Genomic DNA, 26,416 nt, shown 5'->3' on the forward strand with positions numbered 1-26,416 from the left:
ACTTTGAAATAGTCTTAATTAAGGGGCCATTAATTAAATTTTGGTACTGTCTTAATTGAAATACTACTTCCAAGGCCTTCTAAATTTCTTTATAGTTTAGTCTTTACTGCATATAAAGTGAGTTTGTAGGGATATGGTCTATTTCATGAAGGTCAGCGTAGATTATAAATTGATTCACCTTCTGGATTGTAACCTAATTGCAGCTCCTCCACAGCATCTGGAGACTGGGAAAAGTTATGAGGCATAGTAATATGTTATTGTAACATCTTCTTTGTCAACTAGTTTAACAAATACAAGGATTTTATTTGAATTAAAATTTTTAGGTTTTATTTTTAGATTTTATATATTCATTTACAAAATATTTATTAAGGCCTAAACTATTTTTTTCCGGAAAGGTATTTTTGTTCTATTTAAGAAGTGTTTTAGAATTCAATACAAATACAATTTGAGTAAAACAAAAACTTAGCAGTTGAGAATACAAAATATATATTTTATTTCTTGTCCATACTAAATACTGTGTTTTATATAGAATTGCTATATGAAATAATATTATGTTAAAGCATACATATCGAGCGAGTAGTTTTTTTTAAAAATTTTATTTTATTGTTTAAAGTATTACAAATAGTAGTACATATGTCTCATTTTCTTCCCCATTGACCTTTCCCCGGCCTCTCCTACCCCCCTGCACATGCCCTCACCCCACCTCCCCAGTGTCTTGTGTCCATTGGTTATGCTTATATGCATGCATACAAGTCCTTCGATTGTTCTCTTACCACTCCCCCCAATACTCCCCAGCCTTCCTGCTGTAGTTTGACAGTCTGTTCGATGCTTCTCTGCCTCTGTATCTATTTTTGTTTATCAGTTTATGTTGTTATTTATTATCATAAATGAGTGAGATCATGTGATATTTATCTTTCTCCAATTGGCTTATTTCACTTAGCATAATGCTCTCCAGTTCTATCCATGCTGTTGCAAATGGTAAGAATTCCTTCTTTTTTACAGCAGCATAGTATTCCATTGTGTAGATGTACCACAGTTTTCTAATCCACTCATCTGCTCATGGGCACTTAGGCTGTTTCATAATCTTAGCTATTGTAAATAGTGTTGCTAAGAGCAAGTAGTTTTAATACACCTCTCTTCAATTTTTGGTGGGAATTTGCATTCCATAATATTTAGAATTTTCATCATTAGGTACATGTGTATGATTCACTGCATATCGTATGAAATATGTTTTATTTTCCTTCCATAGCTTCAATAAACAGCTCTGATATTGGAACAAAGGTTTAAGTGTGTGTGTTAAGTCTGGCATACTGGGGCTTGACATTTCCAATTTTATTTTCCACTAGAAGTGTCTAAGGATGTTGGTAGAGTTATTGAAAACTCTACCTTGGAAAGTGTTCACAGTATGCTTTGCAGAGCATTTGACACATTTTTGAAAGAGTTTATTAGCTCATGAGGGAATGTAAAGTTCTAATGGCGAGTTGCTTTGATGTTTAACAAGAAGATCAATGGTGAAACTGAGCATCATATTCTCTTCCTCATCTTTTTTTTTATGATGGTCATCATAGTTTAGCAAAACTAAGAAATTTCAGACAATCTCATGTCCTAATAGTACTATGTTGTGGCTCAGAACATGTACACCTAAATAATAAAAGCATAATATGCTAATTAGACCAGACATCCTTCCAGATGACCTTCTGGACGAAGCCAGGGCTGTGAGGGCCGAGCTCCTTGCATGAATTTTGTGCATTGGGCCTCTAGTACACATATATGTTGTGTTCTTAGAAATAAAGAAGAGAATGTGAGGTTATGAACATTGTGATGAACATTCTGGTCCCAGATAATTTTGAAGTGTTTACTGATAACATGCCCAACAAAGTCATGTAGCCACAATTATAGTTGTGTGTGAGCTGCTTATTTTTAAGAAAATATTCACAGATAAATTGATACTATCTTCAAGATATTTTCATTGTCTTGTGCAATATACAACTTAAATCTGATGTGACTATAATTTTTATACTTATAGAAGAGATGGTTAATTTCCAGTAGAGTATTATGCTTTTATTAGCTCTCACAATATTTCCTATTATCTCTCCTAGAAAAAGTAAAGCATCTAGACAAAAATAAATAAATCACTCAATTTCATATTGTTAGACATTACAAAGTTAGAAGATAAGTTAATGAGCTTTCAGCTCTCACTGTTTTTTTAAAAAATTCTTTATTGTTGAAAGTATTACATATGTCCCCTTCCCCCCCCCCCCCATTGACCCCTTCTGGCCCACCCTTACCCCTTGCCCCACCTCTCACTGTTTTAAAGCAACTTTATTTTAATTTTTAAAATTTAAATTCTTTATTGTTTAAAGTATTACATATGTCTCCTTTTCCCCCCATTGACCTCTCCCCAGCCATTCCCAACCCCCAGCACATGCCCTCATCTCCCTATGTCTGTGTCCATTGGTTATGCTCATATGCATGCATACAAGTCCTTCGGTTGATCTCTTACCCGCCCCCCTCCCCTGCCTTCTCTCTGAGGTTAGACTGCCTGTTCGATGTTTCTAAGTTTCTGGATCTATTTTTATTCATCAGTTCATGTTGTTCATTATATTCCACAAATGAGTGAGATCATGTGATATTTATCTTTCTCTGACTGGCTTATTTCGTTAAGCTACTTTATATTTACCATCTTCAAAGACCCTGGAATCCAGCTTCTTCTAACACTCTGGGACTTAGTGTAGAGAGTATGAGGAAGTTCCAAATATGAGGAGACATGGAGAAAATCTATATCCTAGTACACACCTCAACACTTGTGTCATTTTAGGTTATATTTATTAGAATGAAATATAATTACATTATTCAGCACAACTTCCTTGATTGTTCATATTCCTATGGCTTGCTGGGATGGAGTTCACAAAGGCCTGACAATGCATCAAGCATGGGCTACTAGTTTTCAGTGTTGTTCATCTCTTACTCGAGGTTGTTCTCTAATTGCCACCATGTCAAATTATTGTATAGCCCCAAACAAGTTCACTATATTGTTGATTTCTCTGCTAAGGCCACCACATCAGTATGAGATACCTAGAGAATTAGCAGGCATTTTCTTGATTGTACTTTAAAAACATGTTTTTCTTAAGATACACACATTTCTGATACAAATTCCAGAAGTGGAAAAACAATAGTTTTGAAAAGTCAAATATGCAGAGACAGTTAATAAAATATATTAGTATATCTTGACTCTTTAGGAACATTGCCACTTTCCCCTCAAATCCAACTCTTTAAAGGTAAGTTTTAAAATTCACTTTTGGGAAGGACTAGTTGGCATTTGATGATTAAATAAATACAATGAAACATGAAGAAAACACCTAAGAAAGACAATCACATTGCTTTATTCCATGGAATAACAGCTGGGACGCTCATTTACTGTCTTTTTCAGGCTAATAAAATTTATTCTAATACAGCTTTCCAAATACCACTCTAGGAAAGCCAAGAATTTATTATTTTTTTGCTAGAAATCAAATGACATTTTGTTTTATGGAACATGCTGATTATTTTACCATTTGGGGATAGAGTTATAGTCTAAAGAGCTGTAGAAATTCAACTACACCAAATTCAAATCACTTCTTATGCTGTGTTACTGAAAACACATAATTTAAAAGATATCTTCATTTTGTTGTTCACTAAAGTCAATGCACAGTTATTAAGAAAATGAATCAGATGACCGTTTCTCTGGTGCTTTGCTTGGTTTGGACTGTTCATCTTCTGCCCATATTTACCACTGATTGTTAAAGAGTCCCTATCTTCCTTTCTTACCTCTTCCTCATTTTTACCTAAAAGACTGTTGGGGGAAGGAGGATAATGTGCCAGTTGGTTTCATATTAATTAGCCTATCCAGGGTTTGATGGAGACTAGGATTAAAATACTAGATAAATTAAAAATTAAAGAGCTGTCCTGGGGGGTGAAATGAAAAATCATATATTAACTTTCGTGCATAAAGATACTTAGAACTTTTGCCAGGTGAATCTGATGAGTGCATATCTGGATTTTATTACTTTTGATTGGGTCTTGATGATTATGTGTACAGATGTTCCCACTGAAAACATAAATTATGCTGTTGTCTTCTTTATACCATTGATTTCAGCTATGTTTTTATATGTGTTTTCAGTAATTAAAATAATAGTAATAGTGAAAAACTAATATTAGTTTTAGTTTTATTTAAAAATAATATTTATTGAGCATGCTTACTCTGGCCAGTAATTGTATTTTACATGTGTAAATTAAATAATATACTATTTACAGTAGTGGGGAAAATGAAAGTAGATACTGTTATTATCCCCTTTGAAGAGGTGAGGAAACTAAAGTACAGATAGGCATAGCAATTTTCCCAGGGTTATACAGCTGGAGGTATAAGTTAGGATGCTAATAAGTAGAATCAATTCCCTGCATGATATTTTTGGAATGGAGGAGGTGAAAAACCATCCACATGGTCAAGTGGTGACCTCAGCTTCTTTTATTCCTTACTCAGACTGTTGGCTCAAAAGGCAGGTGAGTCACAGGTAGGCTTTCTGTGGCTATTGGTATGTGGATGGATAATTCCGGTCTACACTGCTCTGGACAGTGCACTAAAGATAAAGCATGTGGACACCATGACTCAGTTTTAGCCAATCTTCCAGCTTTTGCTTGGAAATATCCCAGGAGAATAAAACAAAGATTTTGAAATAAAAATTGTGAAAAGAATGGAAATGGTTTTGTCATTAACCTTGTCGCTTAGAGATTATTTTTTTGGTCTAACCAGTAGCTATTGGGTAGAATAAATGAATCTAAATTTTGTCAAATTATAAATGATGACCTTTCATTTTAATAGAATATCACTCTCTCACCCCTAGCTCCCTTTTCTCCTAGTTTGGCCCTTTTGAGTTCAATTAAGCAAAATGCTATTGATCAAGTTTCATTACAAGCAAAGCTCTGTGTGATTAAAGGACAAGGCACACATGACTGTACTGTCAGTCAGCTTTTGATGGGGGATGTGATAGACATAAAAATGAAGTAGCCTGGTACATAGGCAAAGAAGAGATGATTTCTGACTTGAAGTGGAGGGACCAAAGCTTCAAGGGGAGGCCAAAATTAGGAAATATTGAGATGAAGAAGAAATATATCCTAGGTAGAGAAAACAGTGGAAGCAAAGATGGAAAATTGTAGTGCATGTACAGGCTGTGGTGGGGTTGAGGTTAGAGTTGAGAAGGAGGAGGAGCAGGACAATTATATGGGGGATTGAGAGAGGAGATGCTGAGCCTAAATTATGGGGGCCTTACCTATTATGTAGGGTTTAGATTTTATTCCGTGGGCAACAGAGACCATTGCAGGAAGAAGGTGGGCAAGGAATGGACTTTAGGAATCCAGCTAACTCTACCCTCAAGGCTAGGTTTTAAGTGTAACTCTGTGTGAAGCATGGCTTGTAGAAGGTAAAGAACAGAGGCAGAGGCTTGCTGGGAGGTCCTTAAGGAAGTTCAGGAGAGAGAGGTAACAAGGATTTGAGATCTGGAGTACAATGGGACAGGAAAGAAGGTCCAGACTGAATGTATGTAATTGGCTATGCTGGGGGTGGAGGGTAAGGGAAGGAGGGTGGTCAAGGCTTCTTGCCTCTGAGTCTTCAAGTTCTGATGAATGAGATTATCCCATGCAATTGACTGAAATAAAAAGGAACAGAGATCAACGTGTTTTGCCTTGTTGTTTGTTTTTGCAGTGGTTGTTCACAGGGAGGAGATTACTTCTTAAAATAATCTGATAATATGTCTTTCATGTTTTCATTTGATATACTTTGAAGGAGTAAAGTAGAAAAAACAATCTATAAACATTTATTATTAGATAAAACTAGTAGAATATAAAATGATGAAGGGATTCTTGGGACATGTTTGTTTTTTCTGAAGCAGGTAAAAAAAAGCAACCAATTCAACTATAGTTGGACCACCTGATGCTAGGCAGGGGCTGTTGTTCCTCATGTTCTGGAGCATGGAGAGTAGGGACTCTGACCAACAGGCCCAAAGAAGAACAGGTTGTACAGTATTCTAATTCATTTCTTGATGACTGACAGAAAACATGGTTGTATAAAACAAATGGATGAGAGAACAATTGTTCTTAAAGATCTTAAGTATTGCCTTGATCTGAGATGTAGTAATTCTATGAAAAAATACTGGTAAGCAGCCTCACCAATTGTTTTAAAAAACATTTTTATCGATTACAGGGAGGAAGGGAGAGGGAGAGAGAGAGACAGAAACATCAATGATGAGAGAGAATCATGGATGGGCTGCCTCCTACACGCCCCCCACTGGGGACAGAGCCCACAACCCAGGCATGTGCCCTAACAGGAATCGAACCAGGGACCCTTCAGTCGGCAGGAAGACGCTCTATCCACTGAGCCAAACCAAGTAGGGCCAGCCTCACCAATTTATGTCATTTGACACAAATACCTTCCTGAGCTGTTTTCCATGGGGAAGATGAAGATGTTAACGCATTATCTTTCCTTTAGTGGTGATGGATTTATACTAGTATTGTACTAGTATTGATCACTCCTATTCTTTGCCCAGTTCTTTAAAACTTATAGCAACGTTTAAAAAACAGTTGTTTGGAGTTAGAGAAACAGTCTACAGATATGTAACTAACTGGACTCTTTATATATAGCTTGAAACCCATGGCATTGACTCCATTTGCCCCACACCCTGAATAAGAGAGTCAGCTGTCAGACCCAAGAACACTGACTACTTATCAGTTCCTGGACACAGGCACTCCAGGAGAGAGCTTGCTTAAGATAACACAACCAATGCTGAGAGATTTTCAGGTTTGGAGCAAATTAACTTTTGGGTTAATTACAAAGGTTGGAAAAGGGGGTAGGATTATAATAAACCAAATTAGTAGATATTTATAAAATTAATAAGAAATAAACTAATATTATTTCAGCTTTATTTTTAGCAACAACATATTAAAAATAAATTAAAATTTCTGGAATGGAGGATGAATTAAATAAACATTGGTAGGTTTATATAATGGAGTATTAGGGTGCTATTCTCACTCATAGGTAGAATCTAATGAACAAAATAAACTGATGAACAAAATAGATCCAGAGACATAGAACCATGAAACATACTGTTGAATCTCAGAGGGAAGGTGGGGATGGGTGGGTGGGTGGGAAGAGATCAATCAAAGAATTTGCATACATATATGGATAACCCATGGACATGAATAGTGTGGTGAAGGCCTGGGGTGGGGGACAGGCTAGAAGGAGTCAATGGGAGGAAATTGAGGGACATATGTAATACTTGCAACAGTGAAGATTTTTTAAAATGATGTTTAAGACTAATGACTGAAAAAATGTCACAATATATTATAGAGAAAAAAAATCTATAGATCAGTATTAAGAATGACTTTATTCTTTTGCTTGACTATATTTCTACAATTTCTACAATAAACTGTATTATTTTGGTAATCCTATATAATAAAATGCTAATATTGCAAATCGACCGAATGGCGGAATGACCAGTTGCTATGACACGCACTAACCACCAGAGGACAGATGCTCAATGCAGGAGCTGCTCCCTGGTGGTCAGTGCACTCCCACAGGGGGAACGCCGCTCAGCCAGAAGCTGGGCTCACAGCTGGCAAGTGCAGCAGCGGTGGTGGGAGCCTCTCGGGCCTCTGCAGCAGCACTAAGGATGTGCAACTGCTGTGGGGAGCAGGCCTAAGGTGGACATCCCTTGAGAGGTCCTGGACTGCGAGAGGGCACAAACCAGGCTGATGTTACCTCACACCTGTTAGGATGACTATTGTAAAAAACACATGCACTGGGCCTCTAGTAAAGTAATAAGAATTCACACAAGAGATGAGTGATATTGCCTCCAAACACTATTAAGCCTCTTTAAATGCTGACAGCCAAGGGAGGTCTAACACTGCTTTCTGTTGTCTTTGCTCTGCCCAGTGTTCATTTGTTAAGTCATGAAAGGCTTTGTGATGGGCTGTCCAGGTTGAGTTAAAAATCCTGAAAGGCTATGGGAGGTTTATTCACTGAAGCAGTGTTTATAATAAAATGCAATCGATGCAACATTGGTTAAAAACAAACAAACAATCAACTGTATAATCTATATATATAAAACCCTAATATGCAAATAGACTAAATGGCTGAACAACTGAACAACTAGTCTCTATGACATGCACTGACCACCAGGGGGTGTGCTTGAAACATGGCGGGCATCAGCAGCAAGTGTCAGAGCTCGAAACATGGTGGGTGTTGGTCATGGCAGGATAGTGGAGCAGGTGAGTGGGGGCACTGGTTGCTGTCATTGGGGTGAGCTTCTGGTGGTTACTGAAAATTCTTTGTTCCTGTGCACAGTCGTCCCACCCGGCACTGGCACCTGCTTCCGGGGCTGGCCCCTGCTCACACCCACTACCGGGGCTGGCCCCACTTGCACTACTGGCACTGGAGCTGCCACTTGCACCACTGCTGGTGCCTGGTGCCGGCCCCAATCGCTTGGTGCTATTAGGGGTGTGAGCAGCAACTGCAGGCCCTGATCGCCTCTGAGGGCTTCTCCACCTCTCCTTGCTCCTGAGGGGTGATCGGGGCAGCAGCAGCCACTTGCACCTGACAGTGCTGTCCCCACTCACCAACTGCTGGTGCTGGCCCAATCTCTCTGTGCCATCAGTGGGTGTGGGCAGGGCTGGCACAGTCAATGCGTGGGAGCAGTGGTGGTAGGAGCAGGGCTGCCGGCAGACAGAGGACTGGGGGCTGTGGTGGGAGGAGCTGGGCTGAGACCCGCCCCTGTGCCCACCGCCACCTCACGGCCTACAGTTCATTTCAAGGTGCATGGATTTGTGCACTGGGCCCCTAGTAACTATAATCAGTAGTACAATGGTGAGTTTATAAAGTTTGAGCTCCTTTATCTCCTTGGATCACCCAGAGGTTTCACTACTTTAACTTTGCCTATAAAAATAGTTTGGCCTGTTTTAGTAAAGCAACTTTCTCACATTTTCTTGGCATGTCTGTTTCTGTCCCCCCATCTAAATGAGAGCGATAGATGAGCATGAGCTTTCCTTCTTTCACCAAAATTTGTTGGTATCAATGGAAGAATTCTGGCTCAGTTCATGATCTCTATGTAAACAGTATTTTTATTCTAAACAAGTTAAAAATGCAACTTTCCATTAGCACAAATTTGGCCAAAAATCTCATTACAGAGGGAAGTGAATGCTGGTGAGTAAGGAGAAGAGTAAAGTAGTAGTTGAAGATAGGACAATGCCATGATCTTTAAATTTATGTTTCTTTTTTTGCTTCTATAAGTAACAGAACCATTGAAGAAGGGAAAGCAAGTGAATATAACTGAGACATTAGATCATTTCTACCTCATTATCCTAGAACCAAACTTGACATCCTATATAATAAAGATGTAATATGCAAATGGTCATTACGTAACGACCAACCGCGTAATGACCAGATCACAGATCAGCAGGAGGGTGGGGCAGCCAGCTATAACGGGGCGGTGGAGAGCTACAGGAGGGGGCAGGGCAGCAAGCTATGAGGGGAGGGGGTGGCAGGCGGAGAGCTACAGGAGGGTGGCAGTGAGCTACTGGCACACGGAATTGTGCGCAGGGCTACTAGTATAATTGTATAAAAACTTGTACCAGAAACTCCTAAATATTTACTCTCTCTCTGACTGGTTCTCTGTAGTTTGCTGGCATAGATTGGTTGCCTTTCAGTCAGGTAGGCAGCTCAGATGCCTAAATTCTTAAACTCCCCTCTCGGGATATCCAGTTCTGCACATTCTAGTTCCTGCTGAAGTTTAGGTATTTGTGAATATTTCATATCTACCAAGTCATATGTACACATTTATCTTACCCAAGGAATTTAGGAGTTAAGGTACAAGAACTGTTTCTAAGCCTAAATGATTTTATTGTTGGAGCACATAGCCTGATTAAGTTAATCTGCAAAACCTCTTTTGCACAACACAAGAAATACAGAAGGTTAATTGTCTGACATTTTCCACTTTTCAATTAGTATTGATATCATTATTCTTAAAGTTACAAATGGTGTACTCTGATTACAGAACGTATGTTGGAAAATGGGCTATAACCAGCAATATCTGAATTTAGATCTCTTTTGTCTATGGGAGTGAATGATTTCTAGTTTTAATTCTAAAGTCTTAGGAAAAAACTATTATAGGTACCTGATGTCCAAAGATGATCTCCCCCTGGTATTTATGCCTGTATCAGTTTCTTATTGCCGCTGTAACACATTGCTATGGGTTTTGTGGCTTAAACAACAAAAACATATATTATCTTTCAGTTCTGTAGGACATAAATCCATTGGGTCTCGTTGTTCTAACATCAGCGAGTCAGCAGTACCATGTTCCTTTCTGGAGGCTCTAGGGAAGAATTCATTTTTGCGTCTTTTCCAGCTCCTAGAGGCTTACCCACATTCCTTGGCTCGTGGTCCCTTCCTCCATTTTCAAGCTAGCAATGACAGGCCAATCCCTGCTCACGCTGCCATCTCTGTTTCTTGGGAGCTGAGAAAGATTTCCCATTTTGAAGTGCTCACCTGATTAGATTAGGCACACGTGGGTAACAGGCTGCTCTCTCCCTATCTCAAGGTCCATACCTCTAATCACATCTGCAAAGTCCCTTTTGCCATGTAAGGTAACATATTTTGAAATTCAGAAATCTTGCCCTAGCCCGTTTGGCTCAGTGGATAGAGCATCAGCCTGCAGACTGAAGGGTCCTGGGTTCGATTCCGGTCAAGGGCACATGCCTGGGTTGCAGGCTCAATCCCCAGTGGGGGGCGTGCAGGAGGCAGCCAATCAATGATTCTCTCTCATCATTGATGTTTCTCTCTCTCCCTCTCCCTTCCTCTCTGAAGACAATAAAAAATATATTAAAAAAAAAGAAATTCGGCAATCTCACTAGATTTTATTCTAGGTATTTATTTATTCTAGACAGAATTTATTTCAATATGTCTTCTGATGACCAGTGTGCTCTTTCACTCTGAACATTGAAGTATTTTGTTGGTCAGAAAAAAAAAATCTATTTTATTCCTGTGATTTTCATTACAATTGTTTTTCTCCAACTACCCAGTCCTCCCCAGAGTTCCTAACATATAGTGCTCAAAGTGTGGACCCTGGGGACCCTGTTAGAAATGGAAATTCTTGACACCCTCAGACCTGATGAATCAGACACTTTAAGGATGGGGCCCAGGAGTTTGTGTTTGAACATGCTCTTCAGGTAAACCTGATATATGCTCAACTTTGAGTCTAGCAACCCACTGAATATTGAGAGATAATAATAAGCTATTGCCGTGAGATAAAATAACCAGCCTGGACGGTTAGCTAACAGTCTCTATCATCCATCTGTTCTCATGAAGGCGAGATCGCAGAGGAGCTTTCTGTCCTCCCTGAAATTTCAGGCTTAGCTCTCTCTTGTATCCTGATGACAATGCTTTTTCTAACTGTGTTTTTCCTACGAGGATGCAAGCAGAAATGTCAAGAATCCTCTGACCTTTTTCTAAGCAACTGATGCCCTTTCTTTTGAATCCATTGCCAACAGCCTTTAGTTCCCTGTGTGTGGTGGAGACTGCATTGGTGGACACTGGCTGGGTCATTGCCTTGGGTCCCGTTGTGAGTGTTGTTGCATGATGCCCTGTTGGTCAGCTCACAGTGCTCCTGGGCCACTGGATGTGGGAGATGGGGAGCGTTTGGCCAGTTCCTTTAACACACACAATTTTGAGAGTGGCAAATAGGTAGATTTTAAATGAGATAATGTTTCACTAGTTTATTCCCCAGATTTACACATATAAATTAATCACATATAAATTGAGATACAGGTGAATTGCCCAGCATTGGTTCTTGATAATATTGATAACATTGCCAAAAAGCTTTTTGTAACACTCCCTCACAAAAGGTAAATGGGGAGAGACTCCAAATGGTTTTAAAATTCTTGACTATATTGATTACTAAAATAAATGAGTATACCAACACCATCTTGTGAGTTATTACATAAATAGGATGAGCCTTCATTTCCAGTGTGAAAGAAAGCAGGGCATGAGCTGTGGGTATAGGTAGCTTGTATCCCAGCTCTGCTACTTGCCAGCTGTGTGTTCTTGGACAAATCACATGATCTCTAACAGTCTCATGCTCTCCCTGCTAAGCTAGATGGGCATCTACTAGGTGTACTGGTTAATAATGGCAGATTTTGTAATCAAAGAAAACACGATAATTTCCAGAGAAACATCAAAGTCATGTCCATCCCTAGCTACACAGTTTCCCCATCTTTCAGGTAATTTGTGGATACCGTCCCAATAGAACTTTTCTTGTTTTGAGGCAAACCATTCAGAGACCCAATTTTCCACTTCTTCGTATGTTCTGAAGTGCTGCTCAGAAAGTGCGAGTGCCATCGATCGGAACAAGTGGTAATCTGAAGGAGCAAGGTCTGGTGAATACGGCAGGTGGGGTCATACTTCCCAGGCAAGATCTTTAATGTGTCTTTAACTGGTTTTGAAGTGTGTGATGGTGCGTCATCTTGAAGCAAAATTACTTTGCCGTGCCTTCTGGCACATTCTGGTCATTTTATGATCAAAGCGTGGTTCAAATTGATTATTTGTTGTCGGTGGCGATCAGAATTAACGGTTTCACCTGGTTTTAGAAGCTCATAATCCACCACACCTTCCTAATCCCACCAAATGCAGAGCATTGTCTTCTTTCCGAAGCTGTTTGGCCTTGCAGGCGATGTTGATGGTTGACCTGGATCAACCCATGAATTTGTGCATTTGGGATTCTCAAAATAAATCCACTTTTCATCGCCAGTCACAATTTAATACAAAAAAGACTTTCTTTCTTGCCGTTGAAGCAACATTTTACTGATGACTTTATGGTTTTCCATTTGTCTTTCGGTCAGTTGATGTGCCACCCATTTTCCTTCCTTTAAAATCTTTCCCATTGCTTGTAAATGATTGGAAATTATTTGTTGAGCAATGTTTAATCTTTCTGCAAGTTGTTTTTGAGTTTGACACACATCTTCATCCAATAATGCTTCTAATTGTTGGTCTTCAAACTTTTTCAGTTGACTTGGACGTTCTTTGTCTTTCACATCGAAATCATCACTTTTAAAGCGTTTAAACCAGCGTTCACAAGAATCTTGAGATGGAGCATGTTCACCATAAGCTTCCCAAAGTATACAATAACTTTTTCTTCAAAATAAAGTAATGAATTAAAACTTCCCGCAAATGCTCTTTTGTTGGCACGAAATTTGACATTTTTAAGGGTAAAAATATCTAAGATGTTAACACCTTCAGCAAATTTGACATATGAAGTTTTGAAGCTTGCTATCAATACAACAAAATAGTGGACCCTATCATATCAAATTGCATATATATCAACATATGTGTAACTCCATCTATTGAAAAAAAATCCTCATTATTAACTGGTACACCTAGTAAATGACCTTATCTCTAAATTTCAGTTTCCTTTTCTGTCACAGGAGGCTAGTAATACCTATCTTGCCAGATAGTTTATTAAGGTCAAACATGACATTTTATGGAGAGCAGTATAACAGAGAGGGGACTCTGCACTCAAAGTTGGGTTTGAATCTAGCTCTTCCTGTTGGTAGCTACAAACACTTGGGCATTTTCTTAACCTCTCTGCATTAGTTGCTGCAATAACAATGCTGCAATAACAAGCAATCTCCAGATCTCAAAGACTTAACATAATTTTATTTCTCACTCCTAATGCAAGCCAGGGGTCGGGAGGGCAGAGTGCTGCTCCAGAGAGTCAATCAGGTCCCACCATCTGGTAGCTGCATCTGGAATGTGGAGGTTCCCCTCACAGTAATTGGGGAAAAAGAAACTGGACTGTGTGGGCTCTTTACTGCCTCACCCCAGAAGTGACACATCTCATTTTCACTCACACTGCTTCATCCAGACTACTGGTATCAGCAGATCAAATGGTATTCACATTTAATTTTCACATATATGAAATTACCCTTCCTATTTCTACAAAATAATATGCTTGTATAGTAAAATTCTTAGAAGGACACACGCATTAATGATGGTAACCTTTGGAAAGTGGGATTAAGGGATGTGTTCACTTTTTCTTAACATACTTCTACCGTGGGTCCTTGACTTATGAGTGTCCCGACTAAAGAGTTTTTTTGAGATACCAGCTGTCTCTCCGCCGATTTTTTGCATTGAGTTGACAGTAATTTGAGTTAACGCGCTCCTTAATGAGCTCGGTCTCAGAATGAATTAAACTCTTAAGTCAAGGCCCCACTGTATAGTGTTTGAGTGGTTTACAAAACATTATTAATTCTGCAATAAAAACATAGAATTCTGTAAATGAAACACAAATGACTCAAATTTTACATATTGGATTGCAACATTTCCTCAGTGTTGTCATTATGTTGCTTACAGGAAAGGAGAAAGGGAAATGTAGGATGGGTCTAATAATGGTATTTACCTCTGTTACCTCTTCCCAGAACAACTCCACCTCAGCTCTTTCAGCTCTCAGCTAAAATGTCTTCATGTCGGAGAGGGCTTTTCTACGACCTTAAATAAAAGAGCCCTCCCCACCGTGTTTTCATCATCTTCCTTACTCTCCTTTACTTTTCTACACTTCATGACTTAGCACCACCAGATATGTTATGTATTTACTTGTTTACTTGTAACTGTCTGTTTCCCTTCCTAAGTCTTCTGGAGAATGGTGCCCTGTCTATTTGTTTATGGCTGTATCTCCAGGTCGAGCATAGGAACTGAAATATAGGAGATAGTCATATGTATCTATGACATTTTTTGTTTGTTCACAATATTCACAATGTTTTTTTATTTTTATTAATCCTCACCTGAGGGTATTTTTCTATTGATTCTTAGAGAGAGTAGAAGGGAGGGGAGAGGAGAGAGAGACATTGATGTGTTTTTCCACTTCTTTATGCATTCATTGGTTGATTCTTATATGTGCCCTGACTGCGGATTGAACCCACAGCCCTGGTGTATCTGTGTGACACACTAACCAACTGAGCTACCCAGTCCTCTCTCCTGAGAACTGCTTCTCCTTAGGCCAGGGGTATTTTTGGACTCTTTCCTCAAACCTGTCACTGGTTCTACTAGTATACACTCCCTCCCCAATTATTTCCACACGACAGGAGTGTAACCTTCTAATTAGTCTTTTGAATAGTTTTAAAAAATATATTTTTATTGGTTTCAAAGAGGAAGGGAGAGAGAGAGAAACATCAATGATGTGAGAGAATCATTGATTGGATGCCTTCTGCACAGCCCCCCCCCCCCCCCGGGGGATTGAATCCACAACCTGGATATGTGCCTTGATGGGGAATTGAACTGTGACCTCCTGGTTCATAGATCGATGCTCAATCACTGAACCAACCGGCCGGGCTTGAGTAGATTTTTTAAAGTATGCATTAGTTATGCTTCTATGTGCAGTACAGTCTTTGAAATCCGGCAGCTCAGTTAGGTAAAGAAAGCTTTTTTTTTGTAATAAATTTTATAAGATGCAGTTAGAGTAGATATTTTATCAAATCACATGCATTATCAATTAAGAAAAATAGCAACAAAACTCTTCGCCTTTGCCCTTTGGTGTCTCTGTTGCTGAAAGCTACTCTTTAGTCTCTGCAGCTAGTTTAGTTAGTGATATTAGTTCCAACAATAATAACTAGCAACACAAGTATTTACTGTTCCCTGTTTCATTCTGTTGCCCATCTGATCTGATTCTCTCTTATTCATAGATTTTAGCAGTTCCAGTTTCCAACTTGTTTTCACTTATTCTCTGATTTACTAGTAGAGGCTTTCAAATTTCAAATCCTTTGAATTCTTGTCAAAATAATTATTTTATGAAAGCTCAACGTGTAAAACAAATAAAAGTTGAACTATTCTGGTCAGAGGTACACATCTGGAAATACACAGCCCTGCGTTTCTCTGACTGTAGTTGCTTTTGCTATTCACATACATGATTATATCTATCCTCGCTCTCATCATTACTGTCACAGTTCCTATTTTCTCCTGGATGTCCTGTGTTATATACCCATTCTTCTGTAGTGTCCTATGCATATCCCCATCATTGTTCTTGCCATACTGAATTTTATTTTATTTTTTAAAAATTTATTTTTATTTTTGAAAGTATTATACTAGTAGATATCCCCCCTTACCCCCATTGACCCCTTCCACCCCCCCGGTTCTCCCCCCCCCCTCAGGCCTTCACCACATGCCATACTGAATTTTAATTAGATTTGTTTATCTCTCTCAGTGATGATGAAGCCCTTAAGGCGGGGACTTCTGTATCTTCAGTGTCTAGTAACACAGTACACACCTTATCAAAGTTGTTCAATGACTGACTCATTCATTGGCCATGGCCAAGATCAGACATGCTAAATCAGAAGGGGGAGATTGATAAAGCAGGGATCCAAATGATGGACAGCTGATGACAGATCCCACAGGTAGGCTGTCACCAGAAAAGTGATGCAGGGCAGAAAGTGTAGGAGGCCCAGAAGGAAGGGACATGTACCAGCCTTAACCCCAACATGATGGAGATGGTACACTCAAATTAGGATATTTGCAGGGAGATATATTTACAAAGAGACTATGTGTAAAGGTGAATGTTCTGGAGTGTTTAACATCACAGGATCTGATGCAGTAGCCTGGGATGAGTGGCAATTGAACTATTACCAATCTAGGCCCAAATAGACGAGGGAGGGAACCATTCCCGTAACCCAGAAAGAGTCACATTTCTCCCTTCCAGCAATTTTTTATGGCTCCCCACTGGCTGATTCCAACTGGAAGTCTGAGAGAAAGGAGCCTGTTGATGCAGTTCACCAGGTCAGTGTCCTGGGCAGAAAGCCGGAAGGAAAAGGATGGAGAGTAGGTCTGGAGGGGCAAATAAAAGATGTCCAGCACAAGATATCAGGTATGGAACTCAGCCTCAAAGCCAGGATAAAGACGGTTGTTTGCCAGATTGGAGGGCTATGAGGGAGTTATTAGCTTGCTGTAATGTAAACAATCACCAAGTCCAAGCGGCTACAGCAATAAGCATTTATTTAGCTTATGTGTCTGTGTTTTCTAGCTTGAGCTTAGTGGGGTGGTCTGGCTGGAGCAGCTTCTTCTGTGTGTCTCTCTTCATCCTGGGACCTCCCAGCCCATCCATGGCTGCTCTTCTCACAGACATGGCAGAAGTAAATGGGATCAAGGCTAACTGAGCAAGTGTTCTTCAAGCTTTTGGTCATGTCACACTCCCCATAAGGTTCTATTAACCAAAACAATCACATGCCAAGTCTAGGGTAGACAGTGTGTGTGTATGACTACTTCTGAACAATAATTCATTGTACCCACAAAAGATGGTCCTGCATTTTCCCTCCTGTTACCTTTTGAATATTGGTTAAGGGAAATGTTGATAAATGATAGAGGATTTTTTATTGGCTCTTGGGAAATTCTCTCTGACACTGTCCTTCCTGAAAGCACACAGTTATCTGCATAAAAATAAAAGGAGAATGTATTAGCAGTAGATTCTTACACATTCAGCATCACCACAGAAGCAAAATTAACATGTAATTCAGCACTAAGGAGGAAAGTATTTTTTTTCAGCATTATCCTTCTGAATGTCTACACCAAATGGATGCATATAATATTCTCTAGCTGGCAAATAAACCTACTAGCACTGATGTTAAAAAATATAGAACAAAAAGAGCCTTTTAGAAAGGTACATGACATTTTTGGGATGCATATGTGGCTTAATTTCAAATGTAACTCAGCAAATCCAGTGGCTTTTTTGTTATTGTTAATCCTCACCCAAGGATATTTTTCCATTGATTTTTAGAGAGAGTGGAAGGGAGGGGTAAGACACACAGAGAGAAATATCGATGTGAAAGAGACACGTCAATTAGTTGCCTCATGCACACACCCGGACCAGGGCTGGAGATAGAGCCTACAACCGAGGTAGGTACATGCCCTTGACTGGAATTGAACCCGGGACCCCTTAGTCTATGGAACGATGCTCTATACCCTGAGCAAAACTGGCTAGGGCAAATCCAGTGGCCTTAAAAAATGTGAAAAGGAATAATGTTGAGTTCCTGGTTGATGATGAAATCCAGAGATAAAAATACTTGAAATTTTGTTGCTTTTTAAAGGCTAGAATGTGATGTTATAATAAATTGGCATGTAAAGATAAATTATTTCATCCATTTATTCACTTTTTATCATTCCATCAGTTAACTTTACAGAAAATATGTATTTTTATTGATTTCAGAGAGGAAGGAACAGGGAGAGAGAGATAGAAACATCAATGATGAGAGAAAATCATTGATCATCTGCCTCCTGCACTCTGTCCCACTGGAAATCAAGCCTGCAACCCCAGCATGTGCCCTGATCAGGAATCAAACTGTGAGCTCCTGGCTTATAGGTTGATGTTCAACCATTGAGCAACACTAACCAGGCTCCATCAGTTAACTTTTATTGAGAACCTATTATAAATTATGGTTAAAGAGATTAATGAGTCATGATGTCTACCATCAAGAAATTTATCACCTTGTTGGGAAGAGAAAATATAAACAAATTATAGGCTAAAATAACAAATACTACAGTATATTTTCTTTAAAACTCACTGTAAGCTTTCTGAGAACCAAACCCGTGGCTTGGGATCCCACACATGGTATTAGTTGTATTTAATAATAACTGAGTGTGAACAAGAAATGATTTATTCCTGTGGGAAAACTTATGGTAAGTTGCATGGAGACTATGATATTTTGGTTGAAATGTAAAAGATGGGTAGGATTTCAATGAGTGCACAATACTGGGGATATAATAAGGGCATTATGTTGGGAGAAAAACATAATCAAAGCATGGATATGCAACAATTTTGTAGCATGTTAGGGTAATGGTGAGTGGTTGGATGTGGCACAGCATAGGTGCCTAAACAGATGTAGTGGAAGATGGGGCTAAGGAGAAAGTTCTGGAAGGGTTGTTTGGAAACCTGAAATTGAGGCTAAGGAGTCTGCATTTTTATCTGTGAATATTGGGGAGCCTCTGAAAGTATTTAAAAAGGGAGTATAAACAAATGGCTAGCAAAGGGGTGAGTGTGAGCTGGGACTAGTTAGGAAGTCTAGCAACACACCAAGCAAACAATTTGATGTTAGGGCTGGAACAGGGCAGTGGTGGAGTCAGGGGAGAGGAGGAGATGGGTGTGGCCAGAAGCACTGAAGCATACTTGAAGGGCTTTGGCAACCAGCTTGGTGTGGGTTGAGAAGAATTTCTTTGATTCCAACAGCTCAAGTCTGGTGACTGTAAGGATGTTGGCGCCATGACTGAGGGGACGAAGGAGGACAAGCATGTTTGGTCTGTCTTCAATTTTGCAAATGTTGAGCTTGAAGTCCAGAGGGCACATCTATGTGGCTCTGGCCATCAGGCAGTTGGAAGTAGGAGCCTGGCACTCCAAAGAGGGAGTTATAATGCATTGCAGCCTGAAAATCTTGTTTGGTCTAAATTTGGAGTGACCAGATTATTTTTGAGTGGCAAAATTGTGACCATTACAAAGACTTTCTAAATAAGTAAGTAATAAAGATTTTATGATATGGTATAACACTCAACATTTTTCTATGAGTCTTCCTTGCCATGTCATTTAAATCCTTCCCTTCTCTTCTTTATACTTCCCAAAGGCCATTAACCAAGGAAGGAATGCTTTTCTTTCTGAGGCTCCCGCCCAATTTGGTGAGGTCCAAAGAAACAATATGTTAAAGACAATTTGAAAAGTTTTGCTCTGTTCTTAAGCTGCTCTAGTGGTTCTGGACCATGTATCCCTTAGGTGTTTACCACTGTCTCATATGACCACCTCGACTGGTGTCTGTGAACCGAGACAACCAGATGGCATTGCACAGCGAGCTTCCAAAAACAGCACATTTTTGAACATAAAACCCTGATTTTGAAAAAGCCCCAGGCACTGTCCCTTCACTGCAGACCCTGCTTTGAGCCAATGTCTGCTTTAATCCTGTTTTTGGGCTTTGCTTTCCATTTCTGTCTTCACTAAAGCTTTTTTCATCTATCAGCATACTTAGCTTTTCTGTTTTCTTTTTATTTGTGGTAAAAATATATATAACATAAGATTTGCCATTGTAACTATTTTTAAGTGTACCATTCAGCAGTGATAATGACATTCACATTGTTATGCAACCAATCTCCAGACCTGTTTTCATCTTGCAGAACTGAGACTCTGCCCATTACACAATAGTTCCCCATTCTCGCCACCTACAGCCGATGGCAACTACCTTTCTACTCCCTGTCTTATGAATTTGACACCTCTAGGTATCTCAGATAATGGAATCACATAGTTTTTGTCTCTGTGATGTCTTCCTGGTTTTGGTCCATCTCCTTGGGTGGGATTTGAACTCACTTTAGGCTTTGTCACTTTGTTTCCCATTGAGGGAAGAAAGGCTTGGAGCCCAGAACCCCACTGGCCATTGTGCTGGGCCTATGCTACTCCCCGGAGGGAAAAGATCCCTCTTATTAGATGTCATGAGAGAATGCTTTAGCTACATGTAATTTCCAATATCCAGTCTGCTCCCCATCAAGTCATGGAACAGGAAGGAACCTGAAGCTTAGATCATTCAGAGTCCTGCCTTATGGCAAAAATGTTCCGCCCCCTGTGCCGTCCCCCTCCCCAACTATGCAGGCAGATTAAATGCCAGTGGGAAGAATACAGAATTCTGCAAGTCAAGAGAGCCTAAGAATGGCAACTCAAAGAGTTAGAATATAAACAATGAGAAAACAACCACACCAGAAGTTTGGCATTTATATTGTACTTTTTCTCTGAAGACAGTAGCATGCCTACCAGATATTATCTTAACAGAGAGCTAAGTTCTTAAGAAAATTGGAGTCTGCCTCCCCTAATAAGTATCCTACTGGTTGACCTCATTTGATTTAAAACTGAAGATGTTACCCTTGAAAACTTGGGTCATTGAGGCTGTTTTATGATCTCAGATGAGTCTCTTTCATGCACCACTACAGTGGATCTGGACATGGAGGTAGGTACGTGGGCACCTTGGAATCATAGCTCCAGCAAGAATCTGAAGGATTAGTGCTGAGGATGAGCTCAAGCCCACAGTGGGAGTGGGGGAGTGCCTCCTGTTTCTTAGAACTCTCTGGGTAAAACTTTCACACCTGGGCAACTGCTCTTGTCTAATTAGTTCTCTGTTGTACCCCCAGCTTTTATCACAATGCTTAACACATAGAAATAATTCAGTAAATATTTGCTATATGATAAAAAAGAATACACCTGAGATTGTTCTTCAGTTTTAAATCTCAAAACTTTCATTTCTCATCATGCAAGTTGAGCTCATAGCTATCATCATTAACAATTACAAAAGTAGTTTAATATATTTAAATAGTATTTTCAAGATTCCAAGAAGATTAAGAAGGTGCAATGGGACCTGATACCCCGTTTGAGCACTCAGGCTAGTAGGTTCCTGATTTCTTGTGATCTCCCACCCATTTAATAGTATTGGAAAAATAAGTATAAGCAGTTTAGCTGAAAGGGAGAGAGAGAAGGGAGAGGCAGAGGGAGAGGAAGAGGGAGAGAGAGAGAGAGAGAGAGAGAGAGAGAGAGAGAGAGAGAGAGACTGACTCAATTTTATGCTTTTGGTTTTCTATTTAATGGAAATAGCAGGAACTGGCAATATACTTGGGCTGGATGAATGCTGGATTCAAGGGACTGGTTAATATAGATAATAATATCTTTGCAGGGAGCTGGGACCTAATTTCACTATCAACTATGATGTTCTCTTGCAGCCCAATCCCCAACATGTGGGCAAAGCATTTCCCAACAGGGACTTTGAATGAGATTAGGAACTCTGAGCAGAAAAGCAGAAGTGTGACTTGGCTCCCTGGATCACTGGCCTGGAGCCAGATCCTCTGCTCCTTTTCAAAGATGGAATTGAGGTGGAGAAGAGGAGAGAGAGAGAGAGAGAGAGAGAGAGAGAGAAGAGAGGAATCTTCTTGTTTTGTTTGTTGTTGGTTGGTGGTGACTTTGGAGATAAATGTTGCCAAATATTACCCAAGCAATAATCAAATAATAGATTCTATATTCTGAGTTGTGCAGTAGGACTAACATTGCTTACAAAATGTCTCTCCCTATGAATTTCTTAAGACATAGTGCCCAGTACAAAGTTAATTTTTATTGAGTGCCAATGAGAGAGAAATACAAGAGGAGAAATGCCATGGGTTTTGCCTAGGCGGATCTTCCAGTGCAGCTAGGAGAACAAAATAGGCACACGCATTATATTTAGTGAATAAAGCTATATGCCATGAGCTAAATGTTGGTATTCACATTAATTGCAAAAAACAAAAAATTATATTGGAACTCCATTGAGAAAGGGAAATGTGGTTGGATCCCAAAAGATGTGTAGGTGTGGAGAGCCTTTTTGTTGTTTTCCACTTAACACTATTCCCTCTTCTTATAAAAATAATTCTCTGATTTTGCTGTGGGGGAATTAACTGCTCCTTAGCCACTTTTACCCCATGTGTTTTAGGTGCTGACTCCACTCTTGGCTCCATTGGCATGATATGACCCTAATGCTGAGCCTTCAGTGAATGCCATTTCTCAGGCCACAGTTGATTCAGGGATGAACACGTGAGCCAGTTCGAGTCAATCAGAGCTAATAAGATTCAACACAAGAGCTTTTTGAATTATCAGGGATGAGGCTTTTCTGTTACCTGAAGCTATTTTGCCTTCATGAAAGAACAAACATGACTGAAAATGGAGCCAAACCAGTGTAGGGGAGAGCTGAGGGAGGGAGAGAAATTAGGTCTGATGACTTTGTTTGAGTCGCTGAAGCCAATATTACTCTGTACATTTTAGTTGTGCAAACCAAAACTTTCTCTTTTTTAATTTAAGAAATTTGGGTTGGGTTTCTGTCTCATAATAAAAAGAGATCCAATTTGTGCAACAGGAAAGGCAGAGGGACTAAAGCGATCTAATAAGAGGAAATGCATGAGTAAAGGTAAAGAGGTACAGGGGTTGTGACTATAGTAGGGAAGCTTTCATGCTTGGGATAGAGACAAACTAGAAAATAATCTTAGACATATAAAGTAGGGTCATTTCATAACACTTCTGGGAAGTCAGAAACAGAAGTTTAGAGTCAGTGCAAACATAGTGGGAGCTATAGTGAAATTTGGCTCTAATGTATGGTTTGACTTTTGGTTGACATAATTTCTTTTTTAGTGCTCCTGGAAATATCTGAAATATGGAATAGATGCTCATCATAGATTTATAGTAATGAATGTAAGTATAATAAGACTAAATTAATTAGTGTTTCAATTAATAAATACTGAAACAGACAAAGCCATTTGACTTTCATAGACTCTGTTGTTCTTATATAAATGACAGGCGTAGTTAACGATATATGAACACATAAGTGAGTTTTCAATGAGGATTTCTTTAATACCTAGGCATGATTTTTTCCCTACTCTTATGCTTTGAGTTGTTTTGCGTTAAAAATGCAGGGATCCAAAAGCTCCAATGTTATTGCTGGCATTTGCGTCAAGGCACTCTCCACTTACATGGAGTCTGAGGGTCACTTGCAATGTTTTCTTACTCTTCCATTGACCATGTTTTTCCTTTGTCCTTTTTGGATGTGTCCTAACCTGCTGACTGGCCTCTAACAGGCAGGGAGGCCTCACTTGCGGTCAGACAGGTGCAAGCCAAGGCGTATCCCTTTCCTGGATATTTTCACTTTAGCTTAATCTCAGTCTTGGTCAATATTTTGAATTTCTAATCTCTTCATAGGAAGTCTTGGCTAGATTTTAGAGGCCTCAGATTTATTTTATGGCCATTTGCCACAGGCCTGGTCCCAGAACTGGTCAGAGATTTATGCCAGCCCTGCCAATCTGTGTAGAAGGAAAATAGAGGTTCAGCATTGGTATGCCGCCAAGAGAATTCCTGGCAAGACCATTGAAAGTGTGAGATGTTGGTATTATCTTCTTTCCTAAGATGCTTGCGAAAAGGCCAGCTTGGAGTTCCGATAAAATTTCCGAAATTGAAGTTAATGTCTATGTCTACTTCAATATATTTCCAGAAAATATGGTGCGGGCTTACACCAGGCCTTTCCAAGAAGGAGCCTATCGAGGAGAAGCGTAGTGGGAAGAGTGAAGGTGAGCTACGGGGTGAGCTCTTGTTCCTGGAGTTACAGAATGAGGGCAATGGTGTGTCTCTTGCCATATGGAACTCTCTCCCAGTGAGGGAGGGACTCAGCTGAGATCTGAGATATGGAAGACACAGCTGGCATCATACACATCCACGCCTTTGCCTCACCCGTTTTGGAGCTCGGAGTCCCTGCTTTTCAGTATTTTAGGTCCCTGTTTCTGAGGAACACAGGTTCCTTTACTCTTCCCATAGTCATGCTCTTAGTCCAGGCTCTTTCTGCACCAAGATCTCAGTACTCTAGGAATCAGTCTCATGCTGGTGATCTCTCTCTCTCTCTCCCTCTCCCTCCCTCCCTCCCTCCCTCCCTCCCTCCCTCCCTCCCTCCCTCCCTCCTTCCCTCCCTCCCCACTTCTCTCCATCTCTCTGCAATTTCACTAGGTAGAGTGGATGTATTACTTTTGAAGAAATACTAGTATAACCTGGTCTAGATTTCAGTGAGAAGTGATGTAGCTGTCAGTTTGAGACAGAACTCTTTTCTTCTTCTTCTTCTTCTTCTTCTTCTTCTTCTTCTTCTTCTTCTTCTTCTTCTTCTTCTTCTTTTTTTTTTTTTTCTGGTAGCTTTTTTTCTTGGAGGCTTTAAACACCAATTTGACTTCCTTTCACACTTTTCATTAGGGAATGGACTCCCCCTGCCCCCCACCTAGATCAGTGTCTCTAAAGCAGCATTAACTATTCCAGAAATACCTGGGCAATGTATAAACAAGCACATTCCCAGCTCCCAGCACCACAAAGATCCCCATTCAGAATAGCTAGGATGAGGCACTCCAGGAAATTCTCATCACACTACAGAGCATTTGAAAATATTGTGCCTTCAGGGGAGTTAGAACTTGGCTCAGGTCGGGTTTGTCCTTTCTTAAAAAATTGAATTTATTGGGGTGATATTGGTTAATAAAATTATTATAGGTTCCAGGTGTACAATTTTATAATACATCGTCCATATGTTGTATTGTGTGTTCACCACCCAAAGCTGAGTCTCTTTTTGATATCGGAGAAGTGCATGGTAGAATTTCTCTGTTGTTAGTAGCAGTGGGGTTCTTATCATATCTTGAGAAAAGAGAATTTTTATGGCTCACATGGGAGAATGAGATGTGGGAGAAAGGTTTATTCTAGTGAAATTATATCCCTTGGTTTCCAAAGTCCCATTTCCCTTGAACTAGTCCTGAAAAATGTACAACTGGGGCTTCAAAGAACTAGAAGCAAAGCAGTGCCCAAAGTTTCCATTCCATGATGGAGCTGAGTCTGGCAGAGTCTTAGGCTAATTCCAGCCCATCAGTCCATCGTGTGTAGGGTCCACATGACTGTGGGCCATGTGGGTGAATGCAGAGTGTGAGAGCACATGCCCCGCAACAAGAGTCCCAAGAAAGCAAGAGGGCTAAGCAAGAGAATCCCTTTGTTCAGAAACTGATGTATCTCAGATTTCATGCTCTTGCAGTGGCCACACCCATTCTGGCCAATGATTAGTTCCCAGGTGTGACTGACAGACAAGTACCTTCCCACCTCACCCAGACCTACTGGGCATGTGTCTAAACTGCCTCTGTCTAGTTCCTCTCCCCACTGGTGTGTGGGGAACAGACCTGGAGAATGTTAAACTGCAGCTTCCTGGCAAAGCTGTACAAATGGCATGCCCATATTATCCAGCCTTCCCTTTGCTGTTATTAATAACCATTTTATCCCAACGGTATCACTTCCATCACCATTTATCCCCCCCTTTAGGTCGGGTTTGTCTTCAAACAGATGAATTAAGTTCTCAAGGTTGCAAGGAGGCGGCGAGGCAGCTCAGAAGTGGAGGCTGGCTTGACATGGAGTTGTGGGATGAGGGGAGTGAGACTCACCTGTCAGCTGCGCTCATCCTACCCCAGTCATTTCCAGCAGCTGAACAACTGTGCTAACTTTCTGTGATCTTCGTGTAGAAGCAGGAAGCCATCTTGAACCTGCATGTTCCCAGCACTGTCTGAGCGTCCTCTCAATGTCCTGATCTTTCCAATAACTTTGCTGGCAGAGCCAAAGTCGAGAAGCAGGTAAGCAACCTGCCTTCCTGTGTTGGCAAACGTACACATTTTGATAAAGCTATTGGCATATTTAACAGATTATCACTAACTATTCAAACTCTACTTCACTCAGTGGGACTTCAAAATTGCTTTTGGGGTGGTAAAGAGATTGTTGGAGTTTTTCTTGCTTTGAGCTTTGTTGAGGTTGGTTTTAGTAAAAGA

This window comes from Myotis myotis, unplaced genomic scaffold (genome assembly GCF_014108235.1).
Source record: "Myotis myotis isolate mMyoMyo1 unplaced genomic scaffold, mMyoMyo1.p scaffold_m19_p_2, whole genome shotgun sequence".
Classification (NCBI taxonomy): domain Eukaryota; kingdom Metazoa; phylum Chordata; class Mammalia; order Chiroptera; family Vespertilionidae; genus Myotis; species Myotis myotis.